Here is a 12,930-nt window from a genome sequence, read left to right as displayed (position 1 = left end):
AGAAAAAATAAAACCCCAGAGCTTACCCTTCTTCAATGTTTTGAAGTTCTGTGTAAGTGGAGTCAGCACAAAACTTCATCAGAATAGAATTGTTTTAGACATTTTTTTCGTTGTTCATATTTGTACCTTTTAATGATTTATTAGCGAAACCGTAGTTTTAATGATTTTTGTTAATGATTTCACCAGGAAAAGGTCTATTCTAAATATAAAAACAAACCCAGGCAAAAAAAAACTATTGGAAGGGAGCAAGAAAGGTTTTGCCATGAAGAGACTATGGTCATTCTCAATCTTCAAAGTGGAAATTACTTCAAAATTTAAAAATATTTTTCTGATAAACTATAATTGGATTCTAAACTTGTTTTAATAATTTCTTTTAGAATTTTCTTTTTTATTATGTCTGGTAATTAAGATAATTAAAATTTATCCTATCTTAAATTTATGCCCTACCCTTAAAGTTCTGGAGTATTTTTCCACTTCTCATTATTATTTGCATTCTCATTAGTGTACAACTATTAATAAAAGATCTCTTTAAATCCATAAAAATTTTGAGGTGAATACTATGAAGAAAAAAACCCTGAACTTGCTGCTGAATGGAAACCATTTCCAATTATCTGAAGACAAGAAGGTGACTGGTGGCAATTTGCATCAATTTATGAAGTGGAAATCATGTTTCACCAATGTGAAAGCTTTCTGTGGTGAAATGAATGGTTTGGTGGATGAGGGGAGAGGAGTCAATCCTGTGTATCCTGGAATTCAGCAAGGCTTTTGCCACTGCTTCCCATGCTGTCCTCACAGACACACTGAGGTTGTATGGCTAGGAAATGGGACAGTGAGGTGGACAGAAAACACAGGAGCTCAGCAGCACCACAAAGCCAAGCTGAAGGCCCACCCTAACCCTAAGCCCTCTGGTCAGTACTGAGGTGGGCAGTGTTCCACATTAGTGATCTGGATGATGGGACAGTGCACCTTCAGGAGGTTTGAGGATGATGCAAATCTTGGGGTGGTTCATAAACCAGATGGCTGTGCTATTTCCCAGGGCATCAATAGACTGGAGAAATGAACTGACAGGAATCTCATGGAGTTCAACAAAGAGAAATCCAAAGTTCTGCCCCTGGAAAGGAATAACTGCAGGCACCAACACAGTCCAAGCAGCTGGAAAGAGAAGACCCTAGAGGTTCTGGTGGGTACCAAATTGGACATCACTCAATAGTGCATTAGAAAGGCTGTTGCCAGGGGAGGGAAGGAGGTTATTCTTCCTCTCTAATTAGTACTGGTGAGGCCACATCTTGAATGCTGTCTCCAATTGTGAGCTCTCCTATTCAGAGTAGTGTTAGGAAGTGAAAAGCTACTCAATCTTTAAAAGGGTGGTATTGTGTCAAAATTACTTATATTGTTTAATTTTGGGCAATGCAAACAAGGTTAGTTGAAAAGGAAGATGATTAATGGATGCTCATTTGTGCCAGCCTTTGAAAATATCTTCCCACAACAGTTTTCATTCCAAAGTCCAAAGATTTAGATGTCCACTTCATGCCACTTAAATGTCACCACTTAAAGTAATCACAGCAAAGATTCCATCAAATGTCCTCAAACTGTGGAGCATCATTTAGCCCTGCTGTGCTATGAATATTACCTGGCAATGAAAAGATAGAACTTGTGACCTAAAGACTGACCCATCTGCTATTTATTTAGCCTTGGAAAAAAAGTAATTCAATATAAAAAAAAAAAAAAAAAAGAAAAAAAGGAAAGAAAATTGCAGTTTAAAACTGTACCACTGGTAGGATTTTTTCATTTTATAAGTGTATTTAGCTTGGTTATGATCAGAAACACAGCTTCATGTTTGTAAATTAATATTGGAATGTAACCGAAGGCGTAAGTAAATTTAGTTTCTTTACTGTTTAGTGAATCCCATCTGTACCTTTGTGAGCTGAAAATGTGTAAGGCTGATTGTGAATAACACAAAAAAAGATCTGTAAGATAATAAATTTATGGCGATCACCTTCTGTCTGCATAATGGAATTTTCTGAAGATGCTTGGCAAGTGAAGGATTTCAGAGCTGTTAAATTCCGCATCTATCAGCTGGAGTCTATGGTTGACAAGCCATGTTCCATCCTTACGTAATGTTGTCCAGAAGTGAAACATTCCATGCTGGTCTGCATTCTGTTAGGGAAGGTCAACCAAGGCAAAGCCAGTTCCCAGATTCCTGGACAGGAAAAACTGAAGGAAGGTCTCTTTGCCTCTTTCTAGCTAAGCCTTCAGAAATTCTATTGTGTTTGGTGTCCTGGCCCAAACTGCTTTTAGTGTAACAAACTTGGTCTCCTGCTCATTTCAATTATGAAAAACACCTTTGAATCTCCTAAAAAGTGAAGTACTTCTTTTAAAGATTTTGGAATTTGTGTGTATAAGGATTTTCAAAGCTTTATCTTTCTTCTCTCTTTTATAATGGGACACGTAGTCCTTGATATGAAGAAATCCCTAGGACACGCAGCTTTTCATGATGTCTGGCAAACCTCCAAAATATTTCAGCTTCTTTACAACAAGAAATAAGCTTTCTGATGAAACCCATCTTTTTGGATGTAGAAAGCAGTTTATGTGGCAAAAATCTGCTCTTCCCTCCAAGACAGGAAATACAGAAATATACTCTTCTCTCCAAGATAGATTAGTTCCACAGTTATGACTTCCAGTTTTATTATTAATAAGGCATGATGCTGATCATCTTCTTGTCTCTTATTTAAACAAGATGGCCATACAGTTCTTTCTAGTACAGCCTTGTGCTGTTTTTATTATGTAGAATCTGTTTCCTGAACACTTATTTCTTTAAATACCCAAGCACTGCCTTAGATTTCAAGCTGCCATCTAATATCATTCCTTAGGAGAATTCTTGCAATGGTTCTATCCCATTATATCACCTGAAAGAAATAACAGAAAGAGCCAGGACTGAAAAAAACCCTCCAGCCTTCCAAATGACCATATATCTGGGAAAACAAACATCTTTAAATGATGTTTGGAAATTGAATTAATTTAATTTTTCTCTAGAATTAGAAGGGATCCATTTTGCCTGTAAGGCACAACCCGGTGAAACTTGAAGTTCAAAATACAATGCCACAGCAGGAACAAATGACAGGGTGTCTGGATTTGGAGGAGTGCAGATGAAAGCTATCATTTCTATCATTTGAGCAAAGATGTGGAGTCTGTAGAGCTTTGGACTCTAATGATCCAGATGATTGTCTGGATTCTGTTTCAACACAGTCTGGAAATGCAGAGAAAAAGGTCTCAAACTGCAAACTCCCAGTGCTGGATATTACTGCAGAACTGATACTTCCCTGGATTTGTGATGTGTGTGAGATGACAGTGAAGAATATAGAGATATATTCTTCCTTGTCATCTATATTTATCTATATTAGATCAATCTCACTCTGCTCCCATTTTATCTCAGTAGTTATAATTGTATGTAGTTATAGACTTTATTAAGCAACTTCAAGTAGTGTAAGGTTTTCTATTCAAATTTAATCTACTAGAACTATTCTAATAATTTCTTTTCTGATGTAATCAAAGCGCTTCTCCTCTCCTTGTAAATTCTGACCTGCTGCATTTAGCACGTCAGCATCTCTGAGCCTCAGGTGACATGTATATGGATAAACTACGTGGGTTGGTTTACTCTTGTACTTGACACAGTGCACAGATTAGAGTCTACTCTTGAGTTGCCACTTACACAGGATTATCATTCAGTTTGGACTCACAGTATCCTAAGCCTCTTTCTGAAGGTCAAATCTGTTTTTTCTTTGTGATATGTCAGAAAGATTTCATAGCAAATGTGTCCAAAGGGGAGTTTCTCGCAAAAACAGGCCTGAATTTACTTCTAATTGTTTCTGTCTGAGATTCAAATAATTTCTCAGCTTCTCTCAGGAAGCATACGGTTCCAGTGTGGGGTAATTGTTTTCCATCTGGACACTGTCTGGTGGTGGTATTTGCTGTAGCTATAAGTAAATAAATGAAAGAGTCAAATAAATGAAGACATCTGTAAATAATTTATTTGCTGATTGATGGCTGGTAAATAAACTTTAGCTTCTTTCTTTAGTTCAATTCACAATCAAAATTGTGGAGTGAGATATATACCAGCTTACTAGAAGTTTGAAGTTCAAAGGTAGGCTATGAGAAAACCTCTCGAGATACCCAGAAACACCAAAGAAGTGGCAGACAAATTCCAGTTAATGCTGCCTCTGACCTCAGCCAGCCCCTTGCTGAAACACTTTAAAGCATGCTAAAGCCTTTCTTGAAATCCTGCCCTGGTTGTCTACCTGCCCTCTGTTTTGATCAGCTCTCTGTAGCCAGTCTTTCAAGGAAAAGAGTGATATGGCAACCCAGAAGAAGTTCACTTTAAAAGTGATGCTTCTGTCAAGGACAGATAGGAGTAAATAAAGCAGAGAAGGAAGAGGGCAAGAAAAATAAATCTCGTTCTGGCTCTGTGGAGATTTGCCTGACTGGAGACTGACTCAACTCAGTGTTTGCACTTTTTCAAGGTGATATTTTTCCTTTCCCTACTTTGCCCATGTAAACTCTCAGTAATGCAAAAATTATCACATGAACAGTCTTATTAGTCTTATTGATATATGCTTTTATACTAAGTGGAATGTTTCTGCTCATGAATATGTTGATCTATTTATTGCTAAGGTTCATTAGAAGAGGGGGCACTGTCAGAACTGTGTGAATGGGCAGCCTTGTATCTGAATAATTCAAACCCATCTTTGGAACACTTGCACTGAAGTAGCCAAAATGCCTGTGAAATATGACTTTTTAGCTTGAGCATTTGTATACCTACTGGACTGAATTTCAAACAGGACTCATTCAGATGTCAGACTCTTGCAATTAAAAACTGTGCTTGGCTAGCTAGTTAGTTCATTATTACACACTTTATGGTGTGAGCTGCAAATTAGCTACTCAAAGTCCACAGTTCAAAGGATTTGCGGGCCTAGAATTATTCACTGAACAAGATTGTGAATAATTTCAAATAATGAATAAATTCAATATACTTTTTGTTCTGTCCGTGCATAGCCTCTGAAGAGGGAGAGAATAAAAAGGGGAAATCAATCAGATAAATTATTCATCGAGAATTATTTGTTCAGCTCTAATGCTTATGTACTTAGACAATATTTTCATTGGAACAGACTCTGAAGAGCTCTTCAGCCTGCATATATCTCAGCTACAATTCATCTGTAAAAGGTATTGAGGTTCTCGTTAAATGCAGATGCCTAGACCTAGCTGTAGACAGTAGGATTTATCTGGTTTCACCTCCAAGTTCTTGACTAAGTTTAGGTACTTCAAGAATTTTTTAACAAGAATCATTTTTGTGAAAGTAGTTCTTTGTCGTTGTCTGTGTCTGCATTTGGAAATATTTTTAAGTGATCATCCCAGTTCTGCTTGCTGCTGTTCATGACTTGGCTATTTGCAGTACAGTGTGGCAACTTACCTTTTTTTTTTCAGGAATTAAACCTTTTCATTCTGTAGTAAAAGAAGAACATCAACATAAAATCTACTCCTATTGCTCCTATTGTGAAGAATTACCTTTCTGTATTAATTTTTATTATTTTAAAGGGAGCTAGGATCAAGGAATTCAGTGAGAGGTACAGCTCAATTAATATGCTAAGTACCAAATACAGTTCCCCTAAAATACATATTGTTAAAATAGCTTGTCATGATAGTAACAGATTCAGCTATTTGTCTGCTATTTCATTGATGCTGTATCTCTTAAAAACCAGGGGTAAGTATGGAAGGGGATATTTTTTCCTGTTTACAGTAACCTCACCTCTTTTAATGTAAATATCTTTGTTGCTCACTGGTCTAGGAGACCAAGGAGTTTGCTTCCATCTTGTTTAAAATGAAGTGAGAGAATAGAGAAAAACCAGTGGATCTTGAATACTGAAAAGGGAAGAATATTAGATACTGTAGAAGAAGTACTTGCTCTCATATTAATGACTTTTAAACTAATATAAAGAAGTTTTAGTTTTCTTCTTCCTGCTAATTAGTATTCACTTTATTTCTGCAAGGCAGAGATGCCAGTCCAAAGGAATAATTCAGGTAGCTGTAAAAAAAACTAATGAAATGAATTCTTGCAACAAAACCTCTCATACAATTTTTACCATCATTCTTGTTACATCCTTGCTGATTGGGAGCAGGGAGCTGGAGTTGAGAATTTATGCTGATCTCGGCTCTGCCACTGACTTACCATCATCCATTGACAAAATTCAATTTTTTACACTATGGAAAGATGTTAGCATAGCATCTTTCACTTATATTGATGTAAGAATTTGGGAGAAGGATTATCTTTTATTTCATAATGTACAGAGTCTAACACAGTAGGGGCATAATCTTGATTAGGCCCTCAATGTGCTACTATAATAGAGTTAATAAATAATACTTGACAGCAGTCTAAGGATGGAGGTATGGAAGGAAATGAGGCATAACTTTTGAATAACCCTTAATTCAAATATCATAAATGCAAAGGAAACCAAAAGGTAAAGTCAAACTTTGATTCACAGGACAGTTCCATAATTTGTGTGACAAGAAGAAATTCAGCAAAGCACATCTCTATGGTTCTACAGACCAAAAGATCTGATTTTAAGATATTTTTCCATGAAGGCAATAGTCAAAGTATATGGCTCTCTTATTGCCACTTGATGGTCCTTTTTCTGATTATTGTATGTGTTGCTTAGTTTACCTATTGGCTCCTTACAAATCTTCATTTAATGAAAGACATGCTGGTGATCCAGAAAGATTATCTGGGTAATATATTATGAATTCAATTTTTCCCTTATTTGCTTAATATTTAGAAAAAAAGTTTAATATTTTCTTTTCCTACAGTTTGTTTCTTCCTATTTTTTTCCATTTCACGGTATCATGTTGGTTTCTTTTATTCCATTAAATAATTTCCTAAGATTTCCAAAAGTTAAAATTGAAAAATAGAGAAAAAATACTTTTTAAGTATATTAATTCCTGCAAAATTTAAAGTGGGTGTTTCCTGTTAAATATGCAGTAAAATGTTGGGTTTTTGCATAAATGCACATCAGGTAGTACTCAGGTCGTGCTAACATTAGTGTGAGGTTACTGTGGGAACTTGTTTCTGTTTCAGGTCAGTTGGCAAAACTGCAGTCATGCCCATTTAATAAGCACTAAGTCATGTTAATCAGTAATAAACTGCACTTAGTTATACAAGAAATTTGAATGAAATCAGATCTAAAATTCTCCAACTGTTCATCAGGCATTTAACAAACACTTTCTCCTTCATTGTTCTTGCCAAAATGTTTTAATTTTTTTTTTTATTACTAGCTTTTTCCAAATGATGAATTAGAAGTGTAGTCAGTTCCATGTGTAGACTGATACATGGAAATCATCTGATTTAGGCTGCACACATTGTGCATGACTGTTTTGCTCTGACTTTGCTTCACCAAGGCAACCTCACAGTGGGAAATCTAGAAAAAACCCCAAACAAGGAAAAGATAACACAAGACACCTTAAACTAGAACAGGCCAATTAAAAAACATATTAAGAAGCAGTTAAGGCTCTGTAGTAGTTGCATACAGTATTCAGCAGGGAGCTGGTGTGCTGGGTCTTTCTTCTCTTTCCCTTGGTATCTGTTATTGTAAGTGCCTGAGGAGCACCATGAGCAGCAGAGACACCTTCAAAAATACTTGAACAAGTTTGAGTAATTTTCCTGTGTAGAAAAAGCCTGAATTTGTCAATTAGTTCCCTGTAACTGTGCTATTTGTGAGCAGATGGAGTGAGGAGATTGGTTTTAGCATGGTGCTGGTCTGCAGGGTGAGAGAACAGGCCATTTGTGGGGGAACAAGTGCTGGAAGCTGAGGTGAGCTCAGAGCTGGTGGAGTCTGTCTCAGGCCATGCAGGGCTGCCCTGGTACATCCCATGGGACAATGCTAATGGAAAATTCATAATAATGTAAAAGACACCGAGGAATCCAAACCTGGATTGTTCTCCAAAGACCTCTTTCTTGTCTTTCTGAACTGCCTGGGAGACAAGTCACCAACTTTAGCAAGGGCAGGATCAGATGTTAAAACCAGACTTCCCAGTCTCACAGTGAAGGTTACACCAAGGGCCAACAGCACAACACTTGTACACAGATGGGCACCACCACATTTCTGAGTGATCCACCTTGGAGAAGCAAGTCCAAAACATTTGTATTTTTGCCAGCCTTGTAGCTACCCTTGATCCAGCTACTACTGCTACTTCTTTTGTTGTCAAGGGGTGTTTGTAGCTGCAGAAGAGATTCCAAGGTTTTTCTGAGGCAGTGATTGCGAAGCACTGTTCCACAGCACACACTTGGCCAATGTCAGACACAACTTCTGTTGGACCTGGGCCCACAAATGCAAGTTTTCTTTGTCTTTAGTTGCTCTTGGTAACTGGGATGGAATCAATATTTTGCCTGAATCAGACACATTTGATGATGATACAAAATTAAGATTTCTAGGGCCATTCCAGTTCTAGTCATGTATTCAAAGTATTGTTATGGAAGTTTACAAAACAGCTCAGCATTGTTCCACTTAATTATTTTGTTTTAAAATTATATTCCAGCTGCTAGGATACCACTGAAACTTTGAAAAATGTGCTTTGTGTGTGGCCCTGATGTGTAGATCCTGCAACTGCGTTTTTACACTAGAATTAGATATTAGCTGTGTAAAGATTATGAAGGTGTTTGGGAGCTGAATGATAAAGAAGACTACTTGTATTTCAATATTTGGCAGCTTGGTCAGTGTAGGCAAAGGGTGTTTTTCATCCACAGAATTAAAAGATCCAATATTACCCAGTAAAAATGAGTCAGGAACAGAACTCAAGAAACAAAAAAAATCTTACTTTAAATCAAAATGCAAAAAAGGTCAAAATTTATTTGAGAAACCCAAGAAAAAGACAACAACAAAAAAATGTTTAAATCTACTATGGGAAATTAATACTGAGGTGATTTTCAGGCTAAGGCTGGGGATATAGCATTTTCATTTTAGAATAAACTCCAAAAACAGATGCCACAATTTCATAAAATAAACATGCAGTGAAAGGGTAACACAGACATTAGCAGCAAACTGAGGCAGTAGCCAATACAGTACGATGAGAAGGAGTACTCAGTATGGTGTGATGTGCTGTAGAAGCCATTAGCCATATGGTACAGTGTGAAGAGGGCCTCTGTGACTAAGTAACAGTTGTATGTTATGTGGTTTATAAAATAATTATGCAATGGCAAGCAACTCTTTTATAATTATTGGCTGTTTCAAAATATTTCTGCTAATCTGGAGGCATTTACTAAGTTGATGGATGCAGGCAGTGTGCTTCCTCTGTCTGCATGTCTGCAGATTGTGCAGAGCATCATCCTACTAAAGGCAGTGACCATTTTAAACTTGGCCACTGGAGAATGTATTTGTTTTTCTTTTTCTAAAAAGTCAGGGAATATCCACATAAATACATCATAACTTGGTGGGACACCTGCCAAGGAAGTGCCCAGTAGCTACCCTTCTGTTATTCACTGGCACTTCTTTGCTACCCTTCCTTTATCCATTGACATCTCTGAAAACTGAAAGTGTGTCACCAGAAAACCCTATTACTCTGTCACTGTGGATGGCATAAGACGATGACAATTTCAGCAGATTCTGTTTTTTTTATACTCTGCTGTGTCTTTCATGCTTACGTTAGAGGCAACAAAACTATCAGCAACTGAAGAACATCAAACAAGTATCTTTGGTTTGACCAACAAGAAGATGGCACTAATTTCCTTTTCCTTTTCTACTTCTCCTCAAGAAAGCATATGGAAGATAAGTGCCTGTTAGACATTTGTACATTGCAGCACTTTTGCTAAATGGGAATAAAGTAATAAAGAAATAAGGTTTTGGGGAAACTCTTCAGCTACACAATTTGCTGGCAAGTGAGACTTGGGACCCAGAGGAATTAGAGGCACCCAGCTCCTGTCTGTCCAGCTGTGACAGTGGAAAGTGAGAGGGTCCTGTGACCCTGCAGTACCTGGATCAAGCAGCTGGGATTAAGGTAGGGATGTGGGTCTGAACAGCTAGGACATAAAACATAATCCCCAGAAGTCAAGAAAGATGCACATCTTGGAGAGGTCCACAAAACAATTCTTCTGTTTCTCTTCCTTTGGCACATGGTGCAGGCCACAAAACACCTCCCATCTTCCCCCAGTAAACTTTAGATCAGCATAAAATACCAGTTGTAAAATACAACAGGAAGAGCACAGGAGAGATCAAGGGCTGCCAGTATAAAGGTCTTTGAACATCCTCTGTCTGTCCCACCCACAGGGGTCACATCTAGCTTGGTCCTGGAGACATTACAGATCAAACATGTTTTTTATTATATGCATGTGGAGTATTGCTGTGAGTGCTCTAGAATAGCACTGGGATCATCTCCCTGTAGTAGGTACAGCTGCCATGTAGGTTTTCAGCTTGGGAGTGGTTGGTCAGTTGATGCTTTGATAGTGTAGGTAACTGACACGAATTGTAACTATTGCACTAGTCTTATAATAAGGACACATCATTACAAATGCTGGAAACTACATCTGCTATGAGGCTTCTTACAAGACTTCCATGCATTAAAATGAAATTCTGGCCTATATGCAAGCAGTGCAGGTACAATGAAATTTTTTGCTGTGACTAAAAACATTTTGCAAAGCTGCAATCCAATGGCATGCTTTATACCACATTTCAAATACTGAAAAGGAAGATGTTGCCAAGTATAATACAAGGATATACATCAGAAAATTTCACTATGCAGAATAATACATGCACACATACGTTCATATGCGTTTATACATTTTTCTTACAAGAAAAAGGACATTGTTCATCAATGATAGCAGCTGGCATGACTGCTGAACCAGTTATTTTATTTTATCTATTATTACTAGGGAAGATACCACTTTCATTTTTGCCAGCATTTGTAGTGTAAATGAGGAGCAACCTATCGTAAAATGTTGCTACTGAGATCAAAGGAAGCAGTCCTTACTACCAAGCTAAAATCATTCTGGGGAAATGTTTTTGATTATGGTTAATGATGTAATCAAGCCACTAAACTGCCTAGAAGTTGGAGTTGCAGCAGGCGTACAGCCTGCCCATTACAGAGCACCCAATCGACAATAATACTGAGGGGAAAAGGTGTGATGGAGCAAACAAGACGCCAGTTAAATGTTTACTCTAATGGCACACAAAACTGGACAGATTTGATTAGAATACTTATGCCTGTCTTCTTAGGAGAAGAACACTGAATGGCTGAAGGTTTAGCACAGAAAAAAAAAGCCAAAAAGCCAAAGGTGGAGAGGAAAGGACCAAAAAAGGTAATCTTTTAACATCTTTGATTTCTTTCTTTAAAGACCAATTACTTTCCTGTCCCCTGTGGGAGAAAAACATTCTTCTTCTTAATAGCAGAATCATTCTAAGACTTCTCTGATTCATTTTATATTTAGCAGATTACAGTTTTGGAGTCATCAGTAGGAGAGAACCCAGCAAACTGACAGACCTGAAATCATGTCCTTTGATTGTAATTGACAGGGAAAGCGTTTAAGGTAAAGAAAAAAAATATTTTATTCATCTTTGATTACACTGTGATGTGATTTGGTGACATAATACAGCTGTGAACTGTGGCAAGAAAGGCAATAATTCCTACTTGAGGCTTTGACAAGATGTAGCCCTTTAGTCTTCTTCAAACCAATGCCTCCAGCTACAATAGCGCCCTTGATGGAGTCTAGACAGATATACAGACTGTTGCAATTAAGGAGGCAAACAGCTTTAAAATAAAATTTCTCTAGGCCATGCATTTTTGTATTAAATGGCTAAGATGACACATATTTTTCTTTGCCAAAATTAAATCTGGATTATCTATTAAATAATCAAACATTGATTGGATAAAAATTATTCACTTCAGAAGGGTTTTAAGAGTAACATGAATAGAAACTTTTTCAAATCTACAAAACTATTGAATGAGAAGCACCTACTAGAACTGAAAGGTACATTTAGTAAATTCACATGAAGAGGCTATAAAGACTATATATGTCTTGTGGGTATCTTAACTTTTAAACTTTTTTCTTTGTATTTAATTCTCAAAATATCACTTTAATATTCCTAACAATTTACTGTGTTAGTATCTTACTACCTGGTACTAGGATCAATCTAGACAGGAACCTTTTAACCCTTGATGGGGTTAAACTGGGTGTCCAAAGGGAAGTATGAGAAGTCACATGTCCCCCATTGTGCTGAAGATTTTCACAGTGCTGTTGCAGGAGACTTAAAATGTCTTTCTCCTTACAGAAATGTTTCCTCACAATTACAAGGTGTGGACAATAGTTTAGAGATCACCTACTTCATCATTACAATGTGTTGATCATTTCCAAAAATGAAAGTGCAATTTCATGTTCATGGTAATTCTTGCAAATGATATGATTCCTGCTAGCACTCTGGCCTTTTAGACACAAGCAGTTTACCTAGGGCAATAAAGGAAATGTTAGAAAATTCTGTCACATCCTCAATATGTTACAGACATTTGAAAAACAAGGGATTTGGTCATCCTCACCAATATTTTCTGATGAAACTGCAAACTCAGTAGCACCCACAGAATACAAACCTTATTTTTCATGCCACTTCACATTTGTCTTTAAAAAGTTTTTCTAAAATACTTTGTGAAAGCATTTGTGTTTTCTTATTTGATCTGCTATATTTGGTTATGAAATTAAGGCAGCATAAAGAATACATTTAACAGAATGTGTTATTTCATAAGAAGCTCCAAATTTCATCACCAAAGTTAATCACCATATTAATGTATTCTGAATGTGTAAGGGACTGTTCTGTGTCACTGTTCTTAGACAGCAATAGCAGTTGCACAGACTGAGTTTCCTGTTACATGAAGGGCTCCACCACACAGCAGCACAAGCTGAGCTTC

This window comes from Aphelocoma coerulescens, chromosome 9, assembly GCF_041296385.1.
Source record: "Aphelocoma coerulescens isolate FSJ_1873_10779 chromosome 9, UR_Acoe_1.0, whole genome shotgun sequence".
In the NCBI taxonomy this organism is placed as follows: Eukaryota; Metazoa; Chordata; class Aves; order Passeriformes; family Corvidae; genus Aphelocoma; species Aphelocoma coerulescens.
Note: the sequence above shows the minus strand (reverse complement) of the source record.